Genomic DNA, 26,137 nt, shown 5'->3' with positions numbered 1-26,137 from the left:
TGCGGCTATCTCAAGGAAAGGGTATTGTGAGACGCTCTGCACAGTGGCAGAGCTGAAATACGTTGCAGTGGCCTAGAAAATATTAGAGTACTGTTTCAAGGTGAGACCTCTGCATAATGCACTGCAGACGGAGAACAGTATAACTAAAATGGTTTGCAGCGGCCTAGGAAATATTAGAGTACTGTTTTGCAGTGAGACCTTGGTCTAATGCACTGCAGACTGAGAACGGTATAACTGTAAGGGTCTGCACAGGCCTAGATGCGTTAAAAAAAAGAAGGGTGCACTACTGCTCCCAGCCAGCCACAACTAATGCACACGATGAGGAGTAGCACTAAAAAGGACGCTCTGTATGAGGAGTAGCCCAAAAAAGTACTGTTGGGGTTCTGGGTGAGAAGATCACGACTGTAAAACTTTCCCTATACAGGCAGCTCTGTCCCTAAACTCTGCCTAATGCACTGCAGAATGAGAACTCTATAGCTGAAATTTCCTGCACAGCCCTAGATGCTTAAAAAAAAATTGGTACACTAATGCTCCAAGCCAGCCACAACTATAACGCACATGATGAGCCGTAGCCCTAAGAAGGACCGTTGGGGTTCTTGAAGACAGGATCCTACGCTAGCACTATCCTTGTATTAGCCTCAGCACTTTCCCTAACCACTGCCAGCATGCTTCTGAGGCGAGCCGCGGGCGGGACCAGTTTAAGTACTTGGCGGTCACCTGATCGGCCCAGCCACTCACTGCTGTTGGCGGGCGGAGGGCTGGCACATCACAGCAGGAAGTGATAATGTCTTCCCTGCACGTTTATTGACTCGAAAATGGCGCTAAACATGCAGGGAAGGAAATGCAATTGACTCGAGTACCGCGTGGTGTTCGTCTCGAGTAACGAAAACAAAGATCTGGTACCGTGTTAGCCAGTAGAGCAAAATGTGATTGTTCTCAGCAAGAGAAACGACGTAATCTTGTAGATATGATACCTTTTAATGGCTAACAAAAATACATGATGTAATAATAGCGAGCTTCCGAACCGACGCAGGGTTCTTCTTCAGGCTTAAATGGATTGGATCTGAAGAGGCATGCATATTTATACACACTTATAACATACATACTTATGACAAGGCACAGATATGGATGTGATTGGTTCGCACTTAAAAGGAATTCTGCAACAGCAAACAAACTTTTTTTGTCTAGGCACTGATAGTTGTGAAAGTTTTATGGTCCCTAAATTACTGTTGGAGGGAGGAAAAGTCAGCAGGCTTGAATTGCTACAAGATATACACAAACATTTTTAGCTAAACACTGATAAGGGAGTGAAAGTTTATGGTCCCTGAATTACTGTTGATGGGGGTCTTATCTGTGCAATCAAGTCTCACACTTCCCATTCACGCATAAATCCTGGGGAATAATTTAACCCAGTATTCAGCGTGTCAAAGGTTGTTATCAATTTATATTCCCAAATTCTTCTGTGGTTTTGTGACTTGAAACCACCCTTCAATATCAAAACTCTCATATCTCCTATGTCATGTCCATGGTTAGAGAAGTGCTCGGTCACAGGTAATTCCCTTTTTCTGTGTTCAATCGTGTGGCGATGAGATCTCATCCTGGCTTTCAGTTTCTGTCCTGTTTCTCCAACATAAAGACCCCCAACAGGACATTTACTGCACATGATCAGGTACACAACATTGGACGAGGAACATGTAAATGTCCCTGGGATCTTATAGTCCTGCTGTGTGTTGGGGATCCGTATCCTGTCCCCAGTCAGTATATGTGAGCAGGTCTTACAGCTCCTTACATTACAAGGATAAGTTCCTTTTTGTGTGTGAGAGGGTAATTAACTCCTGATTATAAAGCTCCTCAAGTTAGGAGGTTGCCTGTAACATAGAAGCGGAGGGTCCGGGAATATGGTTTTCAGACGGTCATCCTTGTGAAGGGTATGGTGGAGTTTTCTTGCGGTTTTCCTTAGTACCTCTAGTTGCGGATTGTAGGTCACTACTAGAGGCACACGATTGTTTCTTTCCTTCTCCTTGTATTGGAGTAGTTGATTTCTGGGTATCCTGGTGGCTCTGGTGATTTGGTCATCAATTGAGGTGGGATGGTAGCCCTGATTTATAAATGTTCTTTTAAGATGGTACAAATGTTCCTCTCTGTCCGTTGGGTTGGAGCAGATCCGGTTGTATCTGATGGCCTAGCTGTAGACAATGAACTTTTTGATGTGTTTAGGATGGAAACTGTCCCATCTGAGGTATGTGGGCCGATCAATCGGTTTTCGGTATAGGGATGTCTGTATTGAGTTGTTTGACATTTTTATGGTGGAGTCCAAAAAGTTGATTTCTGTATCTGAGTAGCTTAATGTCAGTTTTATGGTGGGGTGGAATGCATTGAATCTTTCATGGAATTTTATTAATTCTTGTTCGGTGTTGGTCCAGATGATCATGATGTCATCAATGTAGCGGAAGTAGGCCAATGGTTTGCTGGGGCAAGAGGCCAAAAAGTCACTCTCCACTTTTGCCATAAAAAGGTTGGCATATTGCGGTGCCATTTTACTGCCCATGGCAGTCCCTGTGAGTTGCAGGAATTTCTCTTTGCCAAAGGAGAAATAATTGTGTGTGAGAATGAATCTTGTGAGTTGTAGCACTGCATCAGAGGCGACCCCATTGGCCTCAAGGTGCGCCTGGCAGGCAGTCAGTCCATCCTCGTGTGGGATGTTGGAATACAAGGATTCTACATCCATAGTGGCCAGGATGGTGCCATTGGGGAGGGGACCTACGGTTGACAGTTTGTTCAGTAGGTCCGTGGTGTCTTGCAGGTAGCTGGTTGTGTTTCTCACCAGTGGTTTGAGGATGCCTTCCACCCATCCTGAGATTCCTTCAGTGAGGGCTCCCACACCTGAGATAATCGGCCTTCCTGGGTTGCCAGCTTTGTGTAGTTTTGGAAGCATGTAGAATGTTCCCACCTTGGGGTTCTCCGGTATCAGGTCCAGAAGTTTCATGGAGCCCACAGACAGGCTTCTGATGACCCTCACATATTTCTGAGTCGGGTCTTGATTCAGTTTGGTGTAGTATCTGGTGTCCGTCAGCTGTCTGTTTGCTTCCTTTTTGTAGTCCGATGTGTTCATGAGGACTATAGCACCACCCTTATCTGCAGGCTTAATGGTGGTTTCCTTGTTGCTCTTAGGTGCATGAATAGCCCTTCTTTCCTGCATATTGATATTAAATGTTTCACTTCCATGCTTGTCCAGTATAGTGGATTGCACCGCATGCCTAAAGGAGTCTATGTATTTGTCCAAAGTGTGATTCCGGCCAGGAGGGGGTGTCCAATCAGACTTCTTTTTGGCCCCAAGTTTATCCTGTGTTTGTGTGCTTGAAAGGCCAGTAAAGGAGACACTAAAGGAATGGTCGGATAGGTAGGAGGAAAACAAGGAAAGAGCAGTGTCCTTTAGTCCAATGGAGCAAAGCATACTGAGGAGGAGTTTATGGTCAACAGTGTCAAATGCTGCAGACAGATCGAGGAGGATCAGTAGGGAGTAGTCGCCCCTCGATTTGGCTGTCAGGAGGTCGTTTGACACTTTAATCAGTGCGGTCTCTGTCAAGTGTAGAGAGCACAAGCTGGACTGTAGGGGGTCAAAAAGAAAGTTTTCTGAGAGATAGCTTACAAGGCGGGAGTCAACCAGGCATTCTTATAGTTTGGAGATGAAGGGGAGGTTGGAGAGGGGTCAGTAGTTGGCGTCATCGGTCGAGTCAAGAGCCGGTTTCTTTAGCAGTGGGGATATAATAACATGCTTGAATGAGGAGGGGAAAATGCCAGAGGTCAGAGAAAGATTGAATATAGTCGTGAGGTGGGAGATGACCACCGGAGAGAGGGACGGGAGGAGGTGTGAGGGAAGAGAGTCGCTAGTGCAGGTGGTGGTGTGAGCAGAGGAAAGCAATCTGGAGATTTATTCCTCTGTCATTGGTCTGAAAACAGAGAGTGACCAGGAGCTAGATGCAGTACTGAGGAGACTATGGTCAGGGCTAGTCCGGGATTGGGAGGTTATTTCCTGTCAGATGTTGTCAATTTTCTTTTTGAAGTAAGCAGCCAGCTCTTCAGCAGTGAAATTCGTCACTAAGGGCGGCAATTTAGGGCTGAGAAAGGAGTAAAAAGTGTAAAAGTGGTTGTGAGATACTGAGGAGATGAGAGAGGTGAAGTAGACTTGTTTGGCATGGTGGAGGGTGAAGTTGTAGGTTCTGAGCATTAATTTGAAATGAAGAAAGTCTGCGGACTTTTGAAACTTTCTCCACAGCCGTTCAGCACAGCTAGAGCACTGCCGGATAAAGCATGTTGGAGGTATTAGCCATGATTGCCGAGGTCTGCATCAGATGGCTTGGGTCATGGGAGGTGCCGCTTTATCCAGGACATGTATGAGAGTGGTGTTGTAATGTGCCAGATTGGGGAAGGAGAGGAGAGAGATAGGAGACAGGGAAGACTGTAGGGTCTCAGAAAAGTTTTGGGTGTGAACAGCTTGAAGGTTCCTGTATGTACGGTAGGTAGGATGGTCTGGGGAGATACTAGGAAGCTTGATAGAGAAAGAGAGGAAGTTATGGTCCGAGAGCAGAAGAGGGCAGCTACTGAAGTTGGAAGCAAAGCAGAGATGGAGAAAGGCCAGATCAAGAGTATTGCCATCCTTGTGAGGGGGAGAGGTTGTGAGTTGTGTGCTGTTGCGTGCCAAAGGTTTTTGGGCCATCTTGACCTGTGAGAATAGGCCTTGGATAAGGCCTTTTAATGGCTTCTGCTTTGAGTTGTTTCCAATGCTCATTCCAGTCCATTTCCTTATCTTTCCTTGCCGCTCACTGAAAATTGGCAATTAGTTGCCAAACTTCGTCCTGGTTGCCGGCCACCTTTGCTGCTCTTCTTTTATTAGCTATTCTGAGAGTTTGCTTGGACATCCAATAATGTCATTTTTGCTGCTTCTTATAGGTGAGATGCTTACTGGCTGTTTTCATAACTGTGGACTGTATATCATATCATAGTTCCTCTGGATGCTTTTCTGATGTGTCAAGCAGTTCGAATCTGTTGCTACTTCAATAGTGTATGATTGGGGGATTTTAGAGGTGTCAAATTTTCTCAATGGAGCACTTTTCTTACTGCTACAGAATTTCCTGATCTTATCCTAAATGCAAGGAGTTCATGATCAGTGCTGCAGTCGGTGCCAGGAAGGGTTTTTTATTGCAATGACTGAACTTCGCCAACAATGATTACACAGGATGTAATCAATCAGATTTCTATGGAAGCCATTGGGAGATGTGCACGTGTGCAGTCAGCGTTTGGGTTGCATAAACCATGTGTTTGTTATCCTGAGCCAATTTTCTTGGCAGAACTGTACCAGGCGATCACCAGCTTCATTTCTTTCACCAAGCCCAAATGTTCTTATGATGGTTGCTTCTGGCAGCCTGCAGACTTTGGAATTGAAGTGGCCCATACTGTAAATGATGTCCTTCTTTGGCACTTTGTTTAGAGTTTTCTGGACATTGGGATAAAAATCTTCAATGGTTTTCTCATCAGCATCAGTTGTTGGGGCATAGACCTTTAAAATTGAGATGTTCACTGGCTTACCACGTATCCGGAGAGCAATGATACGGTTGCTGATTGTTCTTAAACTTTCTACTGCCTTTGAGTTCTGCTTGTTTGTAATTAAGGCTACTCCATTCCTCTTTATTTCCTAGTGTCTGGCATAGTGCAATGTGAAGTCATTGGACTGAAAATATCCATTACCTATTCAGTGCAATTCGCTAATTCCATGAATATGAATGGTAAGTCTTGTCATTTCACATTTCACAATGTCCAATTTCCCTAGACTCATGCCATGAACATTCCATGTTGCTAGTACGTCAGCTTTGGTATAGCGCAGTCCTTTCCTGTCATCATGAGGTGCATCAGCAGCTGGGCTTCCCAAGGACTTTCCCCCCAGTTACATCATGAGGAAAACCCTGAATACTTCTACTCAGACCTTGCTCTTCCCCAGTAGCATTTACAGTATCCTTTGGTCTGGGTGGCCTGCCATCGGATACCATATCTGAATCATTTTAGAGCTCTTCCATAGGGTTTCGAAGGTAGGTCGCTAGGTCTTTCCCTAACCCTCCGCATTTATCTGGGCTTGGGACCAGTATATATGGATGACTCCTACACGACTAGGTTTGGAGTCAGGGATGAACTTTCAAACATTGATCTGGGGATTATGGAGGCAGGAATGATTTTTTTTTTTCCCACAATGGGCTAAATTGGCTTCTGTCTCATTGTTTTGTTTTTTTTGCCTTCCTCTGGATCAACAAGGGTTGGGCTGGAAACAGGCTGAACTGGAGACATTGTTTTCTTTCAGGCTAACATACTATGTTACTATGTAACAACTCTTCATGTATCTTACATATTCAGATTTCTAAACTGCAAAAAAGAGCTTACTTTTCTTGGGGGCAGATCCAAAGACAGCCTTTGGCAGGGTGGGCTGAATCTTCATAAGAGAAGTCTTATGAAGATATAATTTCCCCAATCTCATTAACAGTGGCTGTCTTTACAATCTACACTCCCTACACTGCAAGGCGTCTAATAAATAATTCCTTGTTCCTGCCATTTAGCAATCTGCATCGTTAAAGACAGGGCTGCCTACTCTTCCCCATTCTATTTGTGATCACCCCAGAACTACTACTTGGAACTATCAAAAAAGACTCTAAAACACAAGGTTTTCCAGATAAAGAATTCCATATAAACCATTCTAGCATAAGCTGATAAGATTATGCTCATCTTCACTAACCTCACACAGGGCTTCTGCAAAATATATAACACATATTCTCCATCTATGAAGGACTTTCTAATTTTAAAATGAATCCATCTAAGACTGAGGCCTTGGTTATAGGGTTGTTTAATTATTAAAATCATGGACCATGTGTGCAACCCTTGCAATGTAAAGTGCATAAAAGGAAAGGGATAAACCCAATTTCTTCTATATTAATTAATTGATAGACAGCACAAATAATATTGTTAGGTCTGCTACCCATGTTTGCTGCCCTCTTGTGACTCCAGGCAGACGCGAGCATCGCTTTGCTCTTACTGTGTGTACGGACTCTATATGTCTGTTTTCTTTCAGTACTGGAAGAGTTAACCAATTCTCTGGCTCTCAGCCCAGCTGTGGGGTGGATTTGCTCTACTTTCACATTTAAGCTGGGCTGAGGCACTTCCTCCTTCCCTGAGAATTGCTGTTGTGTTTGTCTCTGACACCCAGCTTTCCTAGGTTACCTATTCTTGTCTTTCTTGTCTATTAGATCCTGTACCTGTATCTGTATTCTGTTTATTGGTTGTCTCCCTGTCTCTGCACCTTATCCTGTTTGTGTGTTTGGCTCTGTCATCCTGCATAGCCTCCCCACTCATGTCTTCTCAGTTTGCCCTTTGTCTTGTAAGTTTGCTACGTCCTGATGTTTGTCTCTTAGCTTGTTGTGATCCTTCTCCAGTCACCCAGCTTAGGCATCTTGTATCCATTCCTGTGTGCAACTTTGTTTACCGTCTGATCCTGTCCCTGTCCTTGCTTGTGGCTTTGTGCATGTCTGTCCGCTGCCTAATCCGAACCTGGTAACGTTCTCAGGTCCATGGTTTGTACAGCCCTGTCCTGTGGCATTGGTGAGTCCTGTACCCAATTCTTCTTTCCTGTGTCCTGTTAGGGATAGTCAGGCCCAAGAGAAAGACAGTGGAGCTGTTCTTATCAGGACACCTACCCCGCTTAGGCAAGAGTTCCTCAATCTTCCTTACTAACAAAGGGCTAGATTCCCCATCTCACCACTAGCGGTCAGCTGCTAGCCACATCAGGAGTAGCCCAAAAGCCAAACCGTTTCATTGGTCCAGTGTGTCCACACTCGTTATCTGTAACAAATGTGTTTTGGGGACGCAGCTCTTTCTTTAGAAATGGAACTGAAATAATGCAGGGATGTAACTGGATACTCATGTCCTATACTTCCAGGAAATAAGGAATGGTGAGTCACAGGGTTGTCAGTTATGAGCAGATCATTTCTAAAAACGTATCTTCCTTTCTGAATGCCAGATTCACACATCACATATCAGAGTATAAAAATTAACTTCCCATGAAAAGCATTATACTCTCTGAACAATAAACCACTTCTCCCAAAGGTGAACAATGTCACATACTCATAGGCTGTCGAATTTATGTCCTGGATGGGCAGGACCCTCCACAAATCTGCTGTATTTACAGTAGTAGCAAAGTGGATGAGATTTTAAAAATCCCACCCAGACGCAATGGAAATTGACCTGTAGAGCAGATTTTGAATCTGCATCATATCAAATATAGCACCAGATTTCCCCCGAGGGGGTGAATTTTGCACCAAAATCTGCACTAGAATCCACACTAAATGCTGTGAATTTTGATGCTAATTTTGCACTGCACTAACAATAAACGTATCCAACTTTACATACTACATCAATGTTACCAAACCCCTATTAAATTACATAAATTATCAAGATGACCCAAGGCTGATTTATTTTACCTTATGTTGAATTGTAATGAGATTCAAATTTTTTTTGGAATGAAGTAACAGATCTACTTTCCCTAAAACACCACCAAGTTTGTTTTTTAGGTCTTTTGGATGATGAACAATGGCATTACTATACACAAATTTTACTCTTTATAGCCCACAAGACAATAACAATGAGATGGATGGACAGACGACCCTCAACTAATGGTCAATGGCAAAAATGTGTTAATTCTATTATCTCGTATGAAAAAATAATGATTTTATAAAAAGAAAATGTCCTGAAAAATGTCACAAAATATGGGATATATTGTGTGACTCTCTAAATACAGTCTTTACTTAAAATCATCTCCAGTACTTACTAGATCATCTTGCAATTTTTTAATACTATGAAATAATATACCTTATCCTTAAGTTGACTAAATGTTCACTATTGACAAAACCAATATTTAAATCTGTAATATACCATCTCATTCATGATAGCATAGTTTCCAAAACTCACTACACAGTTATGAGGAGCAATCTCTCTGTGCATGGGTATTTTTTCCTTCGTGGAAAATTTTGCCTGTGAGTCATAATTCCCAGTCATTCTTACAAAAGTTGAAAAGTCTGACATTGCCTTTCAGGAATGGTGCGTTCCACTAGGTGGCACTGTTGAGGTATTGTGCCATCTTTTCATTTGCATACTTCCCAGAGAAGCATGGATGAGCTTTAAAGTCTCCTCACACCTTCTAATTGTTCTCCCTAAGGAGAAACGATACTTTCCTGACCCACAGCTATAGGCCTCTCAATAGTCAAGCCAGGTACCTACTACACAAGGATGAGGGGCAATCACACCAGGAACAGCTGTCTGTGTATGGTTAGCTTTTCCTTCTGGAGAAAATTCTGGCTTTGGATCACAATTCACAGTCATTGTAACAAAGCTTGAAAAAAGTCTGACATTGACTTCCAGAAATACTGCCTTCCAATAGGTGGCACTGTAGAGGCATTGTTCCATCTTCTCATTTGCATATTTCCCAGATGAGCATGAATGATCTTTTAAGTCTCCTCAGACCTTCTACGTGCTCCCCCTAAGGAGAAACAATATCCTTCCTGACTCCTGAACTCTTGAGGCATCTACTCTTTCTTTTCCCCTTTTTTACAAGAAATCATCAGTATCCATATTAGAATTCCAGGCATTTTGTGACTCTAATCTAGGTATGCCTTACTTTATAATGTGATTGTTCCCTGCAAGAGAAACCACATAATCTTGTAGATGTAGTAATAGTGTCCCCCAATAGTCAGCAGTAATAGTTAAACCAATAGTTGCCCCAGCAGTAATGGTGACCCCAAATAGTTGCCTTAGCAGTAATAGTTACCCCCAATAGTTTACCCACCAGTAATAGTGACCCCCAATAGTTGCTCCTGCAGTAATAGTTACCCCCAATAGTTGCCCCAGCAATAATAGTGACCCACAATATTTGCCCCAAGCAGTAATAGTGACCCCCTACAGCTGCCCCAGCAGTAATAGTGTCGCCCAACAGTTGACCCAGCAGTAACAGTGTACGCCAATAGTTGCCCCAGCAGTAATAGTAACCCCCTATAGTTTCTCCAGCAGTAATAGTGACCCCCAATATTTGCCCCAGCAGTAATAATGACCCCCAATACTTGCCCTAGAGGTAATAGTTACCACTAATAGTTTCTCCATCAGTAATAGTGACCACATATAGTTGCCTCAGCAGTAATAATGACACCCTATAGTTGCTCCAGCAGTAATAGCAACCCCCAATAGTTGCCCCAGCAGTATTAGTGATCCTTAATAGTTGCCCAAGTAGTAACAGTGACACCCCATGCCACCCACCCTAACCCCACTTACCTTTTAGCTGAGGACAGTCGGCCAGTGTACATTGCTGTGGATCGGCTTCAGGGCTGCCAGCGGGAGCAGGCAGACAAGTGTGAAGCCACAACGAGGAAGTGACTAGACTGTGCATGCACAACAGAGGGGACGTGCGTTTCCGAGAACCTGACAAGAGCTACTGAGCCTGCGCGTCAAATGAAGAGGACACCTGGCTAGATTTGTTGTATCCAAGGACAACGGACTGGTAAGCATGGAAAGGGGGCACCAATTCAGATAAGTACATGTCTTCTGTATGGCTCATTTACAAAGCACACAGTATATTATGAAGTGCTTCGTAATGGTCATACAGAAGTCACGGCTAGACAACCCCTTTACCAATAGGTGTAACAAACTGTGCACCATAGATCCTTTTCATATGCCCTATTAAGACAAACAAATATTATCAAGGAGAGTCCTCTGCTCAATAGAGATGAGGATTCACTATAGTGGACCTAACCATCCATGTATTACATGGTCGGGAGTTTATTTTATACTTCCAAAGAGGAAATGTATGGCAGCTGTAGCTTTTCTCAGCAATAACAGCTGATTGCCAGGGTTTCTGAAGACTCTTCCCTGGCTTATCACTGGGCTGCCTTCAACTGAAAAATTGGTTGTTGAGATGAGACAACCCTTTTAATAATGCATTTTACATGGGGTTCCTTGTACCAGGCAAAAACTGAAACAGAGAAATCTGATTTATTTTGATTGCTTCATCTGAATTCAGACTTCATTGCAGGAAGAGCGTTCAAGTTTAAATATAGAGAAAGTTTATATTTTTCACCATGATTCTGTGTCTCTGTTGCTTTATATAACCTACCCAATAGACAAATACCTATAGAAATTACAGTTTTGCTTTGTTAGGAACTGAAATGTCAGTCATTATAAGTGATGATTCTAAATATGTACACGTGCAGTAATTATACAGAGCAGGCATGTCAGACATATTACATCTGCACTAGTTTCAGCACTGCATTCATAATCTTACCATTCATCCCTCTTTAATCATATCAATAAAACTTATATTCATATCAATAAAACTTATATTCCATGTGATTTTTTAAAATCATTTTAATTGCAGTCAGGTGTATATTTAAACACCTTATAAATGTTGCTCTGAACATCCAGTCTTGGAATCTACCCTAATTTCTGCTGCTTTATATAATCAGAACAGTAGCAAATACAACATCACCGGAAAAAGAATCCTACTCCTTACCCTCTCTGAAATTTGAGAATACATTTCCTAAGATGTTATCATGTCTGGAATCAGAGAGGGACCATGTGGCTAAAAAATCCAATGCCAAAATCCTTCTAAGAATTCATAGGAAGACCCTTACCCCAAAGTCCCTTTCTGTGTAGACAGGGGTGCACAACTTTTTCTGGTCTAAGGACCACATTGCCATACTGAACCACTTCCAAGGGCCACAAGGGTCTTTCCATGTGAGACATTTATGGTATATATTAAGTATATGACATAACAAATTGAAGTAATTCCACTTCTAGGATGTCCACTATTGGGAGAATGGGAGTCTCTTCCCCCACAACCTACACTACAGAGAGGAAGAGACAATGCATATGGCTCTCTCCATTGTAGATGAAGGCTGTCGAGGAAACGATCTGACATTTCATGAGTCCTATGAACTACAATGGAGAGGGCTGCCAGCATATATAATGCCTCTAATTCATGTACTCATTTCTGGAGTGCAAAATGGGTCAAGAGACTTTATTATCCTAATGTATGGGGGACCCAGACATGACTACACACTGCACCCTTAAAATTTCTCTATTCCTGCCATGTGCCACTTTTCTTTATCCTTACATGGAAACTAAATGTGACCATGCATAGATATTTCTGTGTCCAGATGATTGGAGCCGCACAGAATGGCATTGTTGACTGCATGTGGCCCCCCACCGCATGTTGTGCACCCCTGGTGTATATCCATGCCAAAACTGTAAGTTACTTTTTCAGAAGCCTTAGGCTGCCAGCACATGAACAGATTTGTATTGCAGATCCACAGCAAATGCCATTCGTAACATGCTATGGAAAGCGCTCACGGAGGGAAAATTACATGCTCCATTTTTGTGCAGAATGAATGTCTTTTTCTATTGACATTGCAGAAAGGTTGCGGGTTTCGTGTCATTGTCTAGCAATGGCGCAGGAAAAGTAAACATTTTAAGCCATGTGGATCATCCGCAGTACAGAAAAAAGAAGAACATGACAGGTACACAGGGTCGCCGGCTGTGGTCAAGGCCGGATTCTGCTGCAGGCTCCCACATGCGGAATCCGACCAGGTCATGTGCAAGAGGCCTTAAAGAGATTGTCCATGGCTTTACAGGATAGCTCATCAATAAATGATCAGTGGCGATCTGCCGCTCAGGGTCCCCACCAATCAGCTGTTAACTGAGCTCACTGTTAGTGCAGATAGAACCAAAAGCAGAAAGCTTTGTCATTAGTGCAGTGGCCATGGTTGGTGCTGTAGACGCAGCTCCTATTTTATTCAATGGGAGCTGCATCTACAATAGCTTCCAGCTCTGTCCGCCATTGCAACAATAAACCAATTCAGTCAGCACTTTTTGCAATGAGTCAAATGTGCTGGTGCAATTAAACATGGATGCTCTTCCTGCAATGATGACAAGTCTGATACTAGCTTATTGGCAGAAATCCTAAACAGGGAACCCCTACAGATCAACTATTGATGACCTATCTGGACAACCACTTTAACATTTTGTCATTTGCAGATGCTAATATACAGTTAGATACGGTATATAGTGAAAATGTGATGTACATATAGTAAATGTACAATAGAGGATAAAGAGCAAATGCCTGAGTGCTCACTACGTGGCAAAGATTTGACAATGTCAGAAAATAATTAAGATTATTAGCATAAAGTATTCCTTATGCTGTCAGTAACCAGTGTGTTTCAATGTGTGACTTTTCCACTCAGTTTTATCTCACTTTCTATTTTCAGCATGCAAAGCAAGACTTCAATATCGTGACTCCCATTATCGTCACCATGGTCATCACCACCACCTTTACAAACAAAGTAATTATGCATCACAGCCCTTAAAATGATCTATGTAGATAGGGAAAAAAATAGCCTACTCTTGTTATAATTCAATCAATGTAATATAAAAGCAAAAACATGAATGATATATATCATAATTCCAAGTAAGGGCATACTAGTAAACTAACACACCACATAAACAGTATAGAAATCAGTGAACATTTCATTTCAGCAACTAAGTAGTAAATATTTATATTAACAAATATTCGCACTCGAAGAGTTTCAAGACCTTGAATGGCATTAATGCTGTGGGTATTATGTGGGTAATAAAAAAGTGATAATTAAACCTTAATACATGCTACTACTCAAGATTAAAATCGCAAACAAGAAATAATTCAGCAAACCATGGTCACTTTACCATCATGACTTCCATTCTTCATGGAGCTATGACTGATATAATGGATCAATTTCCAAACAGAGTCCAAAACTAATCTTTACAGATCGTATTGACTTACTGATCCGTTAGTCTGAATTTGTAATTCAAGACACCTTAAGTGAAGAATAATGCTGCAGACTACACTGTTCTTGTACTGTCTAAACCCTAGAATCCAGCAGGACAAATGCTATTGGGTATCGAATGAACTTTTACCTAATTTGGAGCAACACTTGGTATATTATTACTCCTCCAATCTTCCATGGTCAATTTTGGAAAATCAAAGATAATATGTTAAACATCTCTTACCCATGCATTAACTAGATGTTCGAATATGGGAATTAGCTAATCAAGTGACAGAATAAGAAGACCTTCCAAGTGAAACTCCCTTGTGGAACAATAAAGAACTTCCCCACCTTTTTAATTTTCCTGAATCTGAGCATTGGGTTGAATATAGGGTAATGTCACTGTCAATTTTATTTAGACAAGGGACCTTTATATCTTTCAAACAAATGCAACAGATGTATAATATACCCCGATCAAACTTTCATAAATTTCTACAAGTGCATTATGCTACATGTTTCCAATACCCAAAACCTTATCCATCCATTTCCTCTTACCCTTTAATTTGGATATTGGGGGTCTATGGAGTGCATTAGCGCATGAACCAGGTAAACATTTTTTTTCTTTTTACAGTTCAAACCCATTGAGAGTTTGAAAAAAAAAAGTGGGCAGATAGGTCCTGCCTTATCTTTTATCGCAAGTTAATCCCAATAGTAAAAACAAAACCTTCAAAATCAATGGTTTCATTTTGTCCCATTTTATGGCCATGAAAACCACGGCCACAAAAGGGGACAAAAAACATTCCCATTTGTGTAAGCCTTCTATACTGTAGATTTAAATTCTCAGCTTTACACCTGAAGGTAGAAGATAAATATAGAGCCTTTATACAATCTCTTGCAAATGGAGACTGGTCCAATGCTACAGAATTTCATTTATTGGTATCCCCAGCAGCAAAAAATACACTTATTCAACTTTACATCCTATACCAATGCTACATTACCTCTACTAGACTATATTGTATGGGGAGACGACTCACATCTCAATGCCATAGGTGTTTAACGCCAGGAGTTGATTTCTTTCATCTTGGTCTGAAGTAACAGAATTGCTTAGCTAAAAACTGGGTCTACCAATTCCCGAAACTCCTGAAGTTTACTTGTTAGGTCTTTTAGATGACAAACAATGGCAATATCATATACGAATCTCACTACGCAAAACACAATAAAACACAGCCTTTTGCATTAGAATAACTTGCGAATGAATTTGCATGGAGATTCCCTCTATGAATGATATCTTGGCAGACAACTAATGAACAATCATCACTCTTTGTAAAAGCAAATGGACAGTCATTCATACGCTTCAATTACTTTTCTGAGCGACTATCTGAACAATAGTTTCTCATCGTAAGGGTAGTTTCAGATAAAAGTATTTGAGGAGGCATTTCCATATGTAAAAATCTCCCCTATAATGCGACAAAGCAATGCCTTTGATTTCAGTAAATTTGTTCAGACAAACGTGTATTTACAGCGCAAAATCTTTGTCCGATAGAAACTGCTCTATCTTTGTCTGTGTTACGTAGAAAGCTGCCGTAGACTTTTATGGCAGCTCAAAAAAAGGGAGGTAGTTATCCTGCGTAGAACGCAGGGAAAACAAGTCAGTTGGCCCAAACTAGCCATTTAATTGCCATTTTGTTCCACAGGAATGGTGTAACACATGAGCATGTAAACTGGCATTTCGCACGCCTGCTTCTTGCCATCTGCTAACTTCGTTGATGTGAAAATACGTTCCCTAAGGGCAGCTTCAGTTGAGTGTATGTGCAAATATGGTCACCTCAGCGCAATGTATTTGAGCAGTGAACAAGGCTTGCTTGAGCACATACCTCCATACTTTTCTGTACGTATTTGTGCAGGCATGACATGATCACATGGCTGGGAGATACAGCACCAACCTGATTTAAATGGCTATAAAGCCTAATAAAGTCCCAGTATGTTATTTTCCCGGTGGGTTTTCGCTGTTTTCCATGCATCTCGTTGCATATTTGTTGTACATTTGCGCACCACCTATAAACTCCTATAGGACCCTTTGGTGCACGAAAATTCTGGAAAATAGAGCATGTTCTATTTTTTTTTGCACACATGAGAAATGCGCACACAGAAAAGGGAGTGAGAACGAACCTCTAAAATCAATTAGTCCTACTCTTTGCGTAATGTGCATAAAAAACACTTGCAAACATGTCCGTCTGAAGCTGCCAAAAGGTAACTTTAGGTTTCCTTTACGTGAACCGGAAATGCGGCAGAATTTAAACTGCAGGAATTGCAGCGGAAATTTTGCAGCATTCGTAATACAAGCATTGTGGGGGAGATTTCTAAAATCTCCTTTATATGGTGCAGAAAAAGGCTATCCACCTGAGCTCATAGAGCCTGTTAAAGGGGTTGTCCCGAGCCAAAACCTCAAAATTTTCAATTAGCCCATTCCCCCTGTCACCCCCCGGCATAAAGCAGCCCTTTAAAGCAGTTATAAACCGCTTCCTACTTACTGTTTAGAAGAAATAATAACTTATAAAGTTCTTCATCTAAGATGGCGCCTGTGATGTCCCAGGGTGCGTTCCACGGTGCACCGCGCTTCCAGGAGGCTTTCATGCGCGCTCCCAAGACGCCAGTCACATGAGCAGGTGACTGACGTCATCGGTGGAGGCGTGCACTTGTAATGAATGAAACGCCGATCCAGCCACCCCATTGGCTGGTCGGCAGAACGCATCACAGCAAGAGGTGGAGTCTGCCGGAGAATACAGCAAACAGCTGTTTCTCCCTTCTCTTGACCACACAGACGAGCTGTATCGCGCGGGCACGCTGGAGCGGCTCGTTCACAGCGGGGAGAGTACAGACTGCGCAAGCGCGTCTAAAACAGACTGCTGAGGAAGAAATTAGACGGCACCATGGCGACGGGGACGCAGAGACAGCACGAGGACGGAGACAAGTGAGTGAATAACTTCTGTATGGCTCATATTTAATGCACGATGTATATTACGAAGTGCATTAATATGGCCATACAGAAGTGCTGAACCCCACTTGATTTCTCGGGACAACCCCTTTAATACAAGAGTCCTTAAAGAAGACCGCCCTACTAAGAAACAGTCTCAAATTAAGAGACATTTAATGTAAAAACCCTCTTCATTACGCGCTATAATTCACAACATCATCTTTGACCCCTTAAGGTCATGGCCTATTTTGGCGTTAAGGCCGTATAAGGGATTGTTTTTTGCATGGCGAACTAGAGTTTTTATTCATGCCATTTTTGGGTACATATAATGTATTATAAGACTTTTTATTATTAGTTTTTTGGAAGCAGGCAGAGAAAACGCACCAATTTTTCCATTGTTTTTTATTTTTACTATTTTATATCATCATTATGATTACAACAATACCAAAAATACTATAATATTTGTTCTAGTTTTGCATAATAAAACCCCTTTTTTGGAAATTATAAATATTTTTACATCACTGCATTCAAAGTCTCATAACTTTTTTTTATTTTTCAATGGTCGGATCTCTCTGCGGGCTTCTTTTTTGTGATACAAGCTGTAGTTTTATTTGTACCCTTATGGGGTACATATGGTTTTTAAAATTATTTTTGCCGCCATTTGTTTTACGATTTTGGCTGTGCAGATTTATTAGTGTATTCAAATAATAGTACAGGTCATTACGGACCTGATAATACCAAATATTTTGGGGCTTTCTTACATTTTTAATTAAAAAAAATAGGGGGAAATTAGCAAATAAGCCTTTTTTGTTTTCGTACACTGTTTATGTCCCTGAAGGGGACCTGAACCATAGCAGCTATGATCACTATGATAAGGCATTGCAGGACTTCTGTTCTGCAATGCCTTATCGCTTGTAATATATCAGCCAATGACAAGCCAGGATGCCTGTACCTGGCGTCCTGTTGCCATGGCAACACGTCGGCCCTCTGTGATTAAATTCCGGGAGTCCGATGACTTCACAGAGGGAGTGTCCTTTCTTTGTGAACCCTTTATATGCCACAATCTACATAGAGGAGGCACGTGAGTGGTTGCAGGTGGCCTGAGGCACATGACAGAGTGCGAGCGGGTGGAGGCACATGAGGAGTGTGATCTAGTTAATTTGGGAACTTCTGTAAGTAATTTTGTAGATCCCCACTAGAACATGCTGTATACTTGACAATACCATCCAGTGTGCTACTTGTGCAATGTATGCAGTTCTTGATCAGCCGATCGAGTGTGCATACTGTTGTGAAAGATGCATTCACGTCGCACATTTGGAAGCCCAAATCCTGGATCTAAATGAGCATCTGGCAAAACTAAGACACATTGGCACCATGAAGAGGAGTTTGCTACAGAAGAGGAGTTTGCTACAGCATGACATGCCCTCTGAACGCCAGGAAGATGACTGCTGTAGTGAAGAAGGGGACGGGGAGTGCAGAGCAGCCTAGACAGGTCTTAGTGGTTGGGGACTCAATTACAAAGGGACAGACAGGGTAATCTGCCACAGAGGCCGGGATTGTCAAACGGTGTGTTGTCTTCGTGTCATGCAGGCTCGACACATCGTGGATCAGGTTGACAGATTATTGCGAGGGGGCTGGTGATGATCCAGCAGTCATGGTGCACATTAGCACTAATCACAAAATTAGTGGTCAATATAGCACACTCAAAAACGATTTCAGGGACCTAGGATCCAAGCTTAGGGTGAGGACCTCCAAGGTAGTTATCTCAGAAATACTACCTGTACCACAAGCCACACCAGAAAGGCAGCGAGAGCACTTTTCAGGCCTCACATGGAATACTGTGTATAGTTCTGGACACCGGTGCTCAGGAAAGATGTTGCAGTGCTTGAGGCCGTTCAAAGAAGAGCAACAAAATTAATAAACTGAATGGTAAGACTGGAATACGCAGAGGAGCTATCAAAATTAGGATTATTCACCCTGGAAAAAAGACAATTACAGGGCGACCAAATTACTATGTATAAATACATTAGGGGACAATACAAGAGAGACTGTGGAACTCTGTGCCGGAGGACACGGTGGTGGCAAAATCGATAGAGGAGTTTAGGAGGGGACTAGATGCCTTTCTGGAGCAATATGATTACAGGATATGGACATTAAATAACCATCAGGATTGTTCATCCGGGTCTTGAGTCAGGTAGGAACTTTCAAAATGTTGAGCCAGGGATTATTCTGATTGCCATTATGGAGTCGGGAAGGAATTTTTTTCCCCAATGGGATAATTGGCTTCTGCCTCATTGTTTTTTTTTCCCTCTTCTGTATCAACAAGGCGGGAATGGAAACAGGCTGAACTAGATGAACATTGTCTCCGTTCAGCCTAACACACTATGTTACTATGTAGGGGATCAACAGCGGGTCACTGTAATCATATACCCACACTGCTGCAGCAGGAGGTTGGCAGTAACAGCCGACTCCCACTGGTGGATAGCGCAGGCTCACTTCTGAACCTGCTCCATCCACATAACGTAAGCTTACATCCTGTGGCGTTAAGAAGTTAAGGAAAGTTTTAATGAGACATTGGGATACCCCTAATGGGGATTCCTTTTTAAATATAGATATCCTGGAAAAACCTAAGGTGGTTTTCCGAAGAAAGAAAAATATTGTAGCACCTCCTTGCTCACATATCACACTGTCAATGAACTCAACTAGAAACAATGTACTAATGACATTGCTTAGTGGTTCTTTCAGGTGTGGCCTAAGAAAATGCAAATGCTGCTTATATATCCAACATGCAAGTAAGAAATTATTAAAAATGTGAATTAGGCCCCCTTTAGGTAAAATCATTTTTAAATTGCAGCACATCATATGTGGTTTATTTGATTTAGTGTCCTTGTGGCCTCAGGTACTATTAATGCCTTAATAACAAGGATCAATAAGTAACACTCCAATATTTTGAGCACATATCTAAAACATATCATGACAATTTGCAGAATGTCTGAACACACTAAGGATGCATTCAAACTTATGGTTACTCCTTTAGAAGCTGTCAGATCAGGACATTTCTCTCATTTAAAAACCATGGAAATGTTCTGGATCTTTAAATTAAACAGGTTAGTCCCATATGGCCTCAATTAGGTAAAAAACTATAGAATTGACTTTGGCAAATGTACATTATTTTCTTTATGTTGTATAGATTATATATTAGTAAGTTTCTGTTACGGACTGTGAGTGTGGATCCACCGTGCCAACCTACCAGTTAGGCTAGAAAGCTGACCCTCGGTGGTCAGAGGGGAAATCTCACACTTTGCTAGTCAGGAAGGTGGGGGTTCCCCTGCCTAAATGCGGGGTATGGGCCCTAACAAGATGGTCCCACAGTTATCCTCTCGGGCCTGACTATCCTTGATAGGACACAGGACAGGGCGATACAAACCACAGAGTCGGGAATGTTTCAGAGACAGGAAGGCAAAAACAAGCACACACAGACAAGGACAAGACTCAGAGGGACAGACAACGAGGACAGAGACAGGATGCAAACAAAGAATGCGAGGCAGCAAACAAATAAATACAGTGGGAGATAGGACCTATGCCGGGTGTCTGAGAAAAATACACACTAACACTGAGGCAATAAGGAGGATTCCCAGCTCAGCTAAATGGGGAGGTAATTACCCATGCCCTACAGCTGAGCTGGAAGCGTTGGAGAAGGTAGCCCTGCATGTGCTGGCGAGAAATGTGCAGCAGTTCATGTTATGGAGAAAGCAGGACGACGCCTGTGTCTGCCAGAAACAGCAGAGGGAAGGCAAGTTTGAGAAGCTGGTTTAATAGTACCTCCCCCTTACGCCCCCTCCTCCTCCTGCTGGTCTTTTGTTAAAACTTTTGAACCAGAAGAAGGGCATTAATATGCGACAACCTCTCCTTTGGGCCGTAGCCCTTCCATTCCACTAAGGAGAATGTTTTGATTTTTACCTTCATTATAATCAAGATATTTTTGACTTCATAGATGTTTTGATCTAAGTCGTGGTAGGTCTGAAATCTCTGGAAAATTTATTAAGCACAAGTCGTTTAGAAGTGAAACGTGAAAAGAATTAAGTATACGCAGAGAGGCAGGAAGGCGTAGCTTGTAGCATGCAGGATTCACTTTTTGGATACCTCGAATGGTCCCAAAAATCATGGAGCAAGCTTGTAGGAAGGCACTTTTAACCCGATATGTTTTGAAGTGAACCACACTTTGCTCCCTGGAACAAACTTGCAATCGGCAAATCTCCTCATTTGAGCGGTTGCTCTCTCAAGTGTCGTCTTGGTCTCCTGCCACATTCTTGAAACATTTTCCACTGACTAAACTGCTGCTGGGACCTTAGAAGTGATGGAAATAGGCAGGAGAATCCTGGGTTGCTGACCATATACAATTGAAAAAGGAGACCTCTTTGTGGACTTACTGGCATACTGATTATATGAAAATTCAGCTCAGTGCAGCAGACTGGATCAATTGTCCTGATGGGCGTTAATAAAGTGGCATAGATAATTTGTCAAGATCTGATTGGTACGATCCACCTGCCCATTAGATTGTGGGTGGTAAGTAGAAGAGAAGTCCAAAGATATGCCCATGAGTTTGAAAAGGGACCTCCAGAACTTAGAAGTGAATTGGACCCTCCTATCAGACACTATGTGCTAGGAAAATCCTTGTAGCTGGAAGATATGATTAGTGAACCTCTCAGATAGCTGGCTGGTGGATGGTAACCCGGGAAATAGAACGAAGTGAGCCATTTTGGAGAATCAGTAGATGACCACCCAAATGACCGTACAACCACCGGAAGGGGGAAATCTGTGACGAAGTCTATGCCTATGTACTGCCATGGAGTCTTGGGAATGGGTAAAGGAAGAAGAAGCCCAGCGGGTTTCTGTTTTGCAGACTTGTTCTGGATGCAAGAGGTACATACAGAGACAAAGTTGCAGATGTCCTTCATCATGGGCGGCCACCAGTAGAGACAACAAATTAATTCGACAGTCTTACGTTGACTGAAATTCCCAGCTACTTTGGAACTATGTCCCAAGGACAAGACTTGCTTTCTCTTGGATTCGGGAATAAAAGTCTTTCCAGTGGGAATGTCCTTAACACAGACAGGAGCCATGGCTACCATCCTGGAAGGGTCTATGATAAATTGTGGGCTCACCTCAAGATCATTGGATTCAAATGCTTTAGACAGCGCGTCAGCTTTAATATTCTTATTTGAAGGGCCGGAAATGTAGAACAAAATCAAATCAGGCAAAAAATAAGGCCCACCGGGGCCGAGTTGCTGTGCGATCTGCAGATAAGTTAAGTTATGGTCTGTATACACCACTATAGGCTGAGAGGCCTCCGCCATCAGAAACCGCCAAAAATCCAGAGCCATCTTGATGGCCAATAGTTCACGGTCTCCTATGGAGTAATTCCGTTCTGCAGTAGAAAAAGATTTGGAAAAGAATCCACATGTTACCATTTTTCCCGAGACACCTTTCTGCAACAGGACTGCACCCACACTAGAGGACAAAGCATCCACCATTGCAAAAAATTGTTTGGAAACCTCTGGTCGATGCAAAACGGATGCTGATGAAAAGGCTAGTTTCAGGGCTTGGAAAGCGTTCTCAGCCTCCGGAGACCACCACTTGACATCTGCTCCTTTGCGAGTGAGAGCACAGATGGGCGATGTTAAGGTAAAAAAGTGCAGCATGAACTGCCGGTAGTAGTTTGCAAAGCCCAAAGACTGCTGAATTGCATGGAGTCCTGAAGGACGAGGCCAGTTCAGCACGGCAGATACCTTGTCAGGATCCATCTGCAAACCTAACTTGGACACTATGTATCCTAGAAAAGGAAGATAATCACTCTCAAAAATACATTTTTCGAACTTGGCATTAAGACGGTTCTACCTTAACCGCTGGAGTACAGTACAGACAAGTATCAGGCAAGAAGATCAGGATGTCATCAAGATACATGACAACTAAAGATGAGCGAACACCAAAATGTTCGGGTTCGCGTTATTCGAAACGAACTTCCCGCGATGTTCGGGTGTTCGTTTCGAATAACGAACCCCATTGAAGTCAATGGGCGACCGGAACATTTTTGTATTTCGCCGATGCTCGCTAAGTTTTTCATGTGTGAAAATCTTGGCAATTCAAGAAAATGATGGGAACGACACAGCAACGGATAGGGCAGGCGAGGGGCTACATGTTGGGCTGCATCTCAAGTTCACAGGTCCCACTATTAAGCCACAATAGCGGCAAGAGTGAGACCCCCCCCCCCCGCACTGTCAGCATAACGATCGTTCTCCTCTGCCACAGCTGTAACAGCTGTGGCAGAGAAGAACGATGTTAGCCCATTGAATTCAATGGAGCCGTCAATACAGCCGACTCCACTGAATACAATGGGCTGCCGGCGATCGCGGGATGAATTGTCGGAAAGGGGTTAAATATATAAGCCCTTCCCTGCAATTCATCCAGAAATGTGTAAAAATAAAATATATATATATACTCACCTGGTGCCGGCAGACGGAGTTCAGCGCGGCAGGCTGCAGTTCTCCTGAACTGCTCTGAACAGCTGTGAGTAGTATTCAGCAGCCGGGGATTTAAAATCCCCGCCTGCTGAATAAGATGCCTCTGATTGGTCACAGCCTGACCAATCAGAGGCCAGCCCTCACTCACACCCATTCATGAATTCATGAATGGGTGAGTGAGGGCTGCCTCTGATTGGCTCAGGGGCAGGAGAGCTGCCCCTGAGCCAGTCAGAGGCAGCCCTCACTCACCCATTCATGAATTCATGAATGGGTGTGAGTGAGGGCTGGCCTCTGATTGGTCAGGCTGTGACCAATCAGAGGCATCTTATTCAGCAGGCGGGGATTTTAAATCCCCGGCTGCTGAATACTACTCACAGCTGTTCAGAGCCGTTCAGGAGAACTGCAGCCTGCCGCGCTGAACTCCGTCTGCCGGCACCAGGTGAGTATATATATATTTTTTATTTTTACACATTTCTGGATGAATTGCAGGGAAGGGCTTATATATTTAACCCCTTTCCGACAATTCATCCCGCGATCGCCGGCAGCCCATTGCATTCAGTGGAGTCGGCTGTATTGCCGGTTCCATTGAATTCAATGGGCAAACATCGTTCTTCTCTGTCACAGCTGTTACAGCTGTGGCAGAGAAGAAGGATTTGTCTTCTATATGTTCTCAATGGGGTTGGCGCTGCTGCCACCGGCCCCATTGAGCGCATATAGAAAAGATTTCTCAGGGAAGAAAGTTAAAGTAACCCGAACATCGTGTGGTGTTCGTTACGAATAACGAACATCCCGAACACCCTAATATTCGCCCGAGCATCAAGCTCGGACGAGTACGTTCGCTCATCTCTAATGACAACACATTTGTAGAGAAGATCCCTGAAGATGTCATTCACGAACTCTTGAAAGACAGCTGGGATTAAACTAGACCAAAAGGCATTACTAAATATTCATATTGTCCATCTTTTGTATTAAAAGCGATCTTCCACTCATCACCCCTGCAGATGCAGATTAGGTTGTAAGTTGCTCACAGATCAAGTTTAGTAAAGATCTGTGCACCGCGCAGACAGTCGAACAGCTCTGGGATTAAGAATAACAGGTATTTGTTCTTAATAGTAATCCTGTTCAGACCCTTATAGTCAATGCAAGGACTTCTTAACAAAGAAGAATCTGGCCCCAGCAGTAGATGACAATTTGCGAATGAATCCCTTGGCTAAGTTGTCCTTGACGTATTCAGCCATAGTTTGAGTCTGGGGAAGTGACAGAGGGTATACCCTGCCCAGAGGAGGTGAGGAACCTGGCACCAGCTCAATTGAGCAGTCATAGGGACAATGTGGTGGCAAACACTCCGCAAAGCTGTAGTAAGCCTCCAGCAAGTTCTGATGGTTCTGGGGTGCTGTGGGACGGGGAGCAAGCTTAACTGGGGTAGGCACTTGGCATAGCAACATGTTCCTCAATGTAACACATCTCCTGACCTCCAATCTATGCTAGGATTACATAGACGAAGCCAAGGCAGACCAAGTAACAGTGAACTGGTTGCCCTTGGAAGAACCAGCAGGGCAATTTTCTCTGGGTGGAGAACATCTATTCCCAGCTCCATGACAAATTGAAGGCATCAGGAAGGAATTTAGTAGTGGTCAACCATGGCCTGCTGTACAAAATGTATGGCCTAACCAGAATCCAGAAAGGCAGCCAACATAATCTGGGCACCAGAGAGGGACAGAGTCACAGATAGATTCAATTTGGAGAGGTCCTCATTTAGGGTAGCCTCTCCTACCCTAGGCTGAAGAGTTTTCCTGGCTCCTCAGTACATGCACAGACTTTTTTGAGCATCTGAGCATACGCTCCTTCTCAGTTAGTATGAACCAATCAACCTACATGGGCTTAGATCACTAGATAAGACGGTAGTAGGCAGGGCAGAGAGAAGTCTCTGGAACTTGGGTGACAAATGGACTGACCTCCTCTCCTGGGCAACCTCCTTAGTCACTTTCTGAAACCGAAGATCGATTCTCATGGCCAGGGAGATGAGGGCGTCCAGAGAAGTCAGAAACTCGTGACCAGCCAACTAGTCTTTTATGTGACCTGCCAAGCCCTGCCAGAATGTTGCTACCAGGGCCCAACCCAACTGCAAAGCCAGGGCTCTAAACTGAATGGCATATTGGCCCACAGTGAGACTGTTCTGACAGGAGGGGGCAGCGGAAGTAGTACGGTCTGACTCGTCAAAAACTCTTTGAAAGGTCTCTACAAATGTACTAAGGTTATTAACCACTGGATCATCTCTCTCCCAGAGAAGGTTAATGCAGGCTAGTGCCTGTCCAGAGAGATGAGACATCATGAATGCCACTTTAGTATGATCCATGGGATACAAATGGGACAGCAACTTGAAGTGAAGGGAACACTGGTTAAGGAACCCGTGGCATTGTTTGGGGTCATCCGCATAGCATGGTGGGGCAGCCAGATGCAGTGTCTGCTGAGGGTATGGTGCCGCAGTTGCAACTGTTGCGAAAGGCTGCAGTACTGCTGAGGTAGATGACATGTAGCTTCAACGCGCACTCACGTTATGCAGGTATGCCAGAATTTGCTCCTGGCGATCATGCTATTGTGCAATTCCATGCAACAACTCTGAGAGTTCCCTGTGAGAAGGATCAGTGGGTGTCCTTGGCCTCAGTGTACTGTTACGGGCTGTGAGTTTGGACCCACCATGGCAACTTACCAGTTAGGCTTGGCAAGAAATCTCACCCTTTGCTAGTCGGGAAGATGGGGTACCC

At 43.2% G+C, this 26,137-nt stretch overlaps 1 long non-coding RNA gene across 2 annotated transcripts in view; it reads left to right on the top strand.

The window, feature by feature from the left end:
* Positions 1 to 7,224: 7,224 nt before the first annotated feature.
* LOC136624805 (uncharacterized) overlaps positions 7,225 to 26,137 on the top strand; it is a 33,418-nt gene continuing 14,505 nt past the window's right edge. The window contains exons 1-4 of one of the 2 annotated variants that reach the window (XR_010792435.1): positions 7,225 to 7,638; positions 9,554 to 9,613; positions 10,364 to 10,582; positions 13,344 to 13,418. This is a non-coding gene — a long non-coding RNA (uncharacterized lncRNA). The remainder of the gene's footprint in view (positions 7,639 to 9,553; positions 9,614 to 10,363; positions 10,583 to 13,343; positions 13,419 to 26,137) is intronic. The other variant, XR_010792434.1, reaches the window with a different exon arrangement.

The sequence above is a fragment of the Eleutherodactylus coqui genome, chromosome 4, assembly GCF_035609145.1.
Source record: "Eleutherodactylus coqui strain aEleCoq1 chromosome 4, aEleCoq1.hap1, whole genome shotgun sequence".
Classification (NCBI taxonomy): Eukaryota; Metazoa; Chordata; class Amphibia; order Anura; family Eleutherodactylidae; genus Eleutherodactylus; species Eleutherodactylus coqui.
The sequence above is the reverse complement of the archived record's forward strand: the minus strand, read 5'-3'. Positions and strand labels throughout refer to the sequence as shown.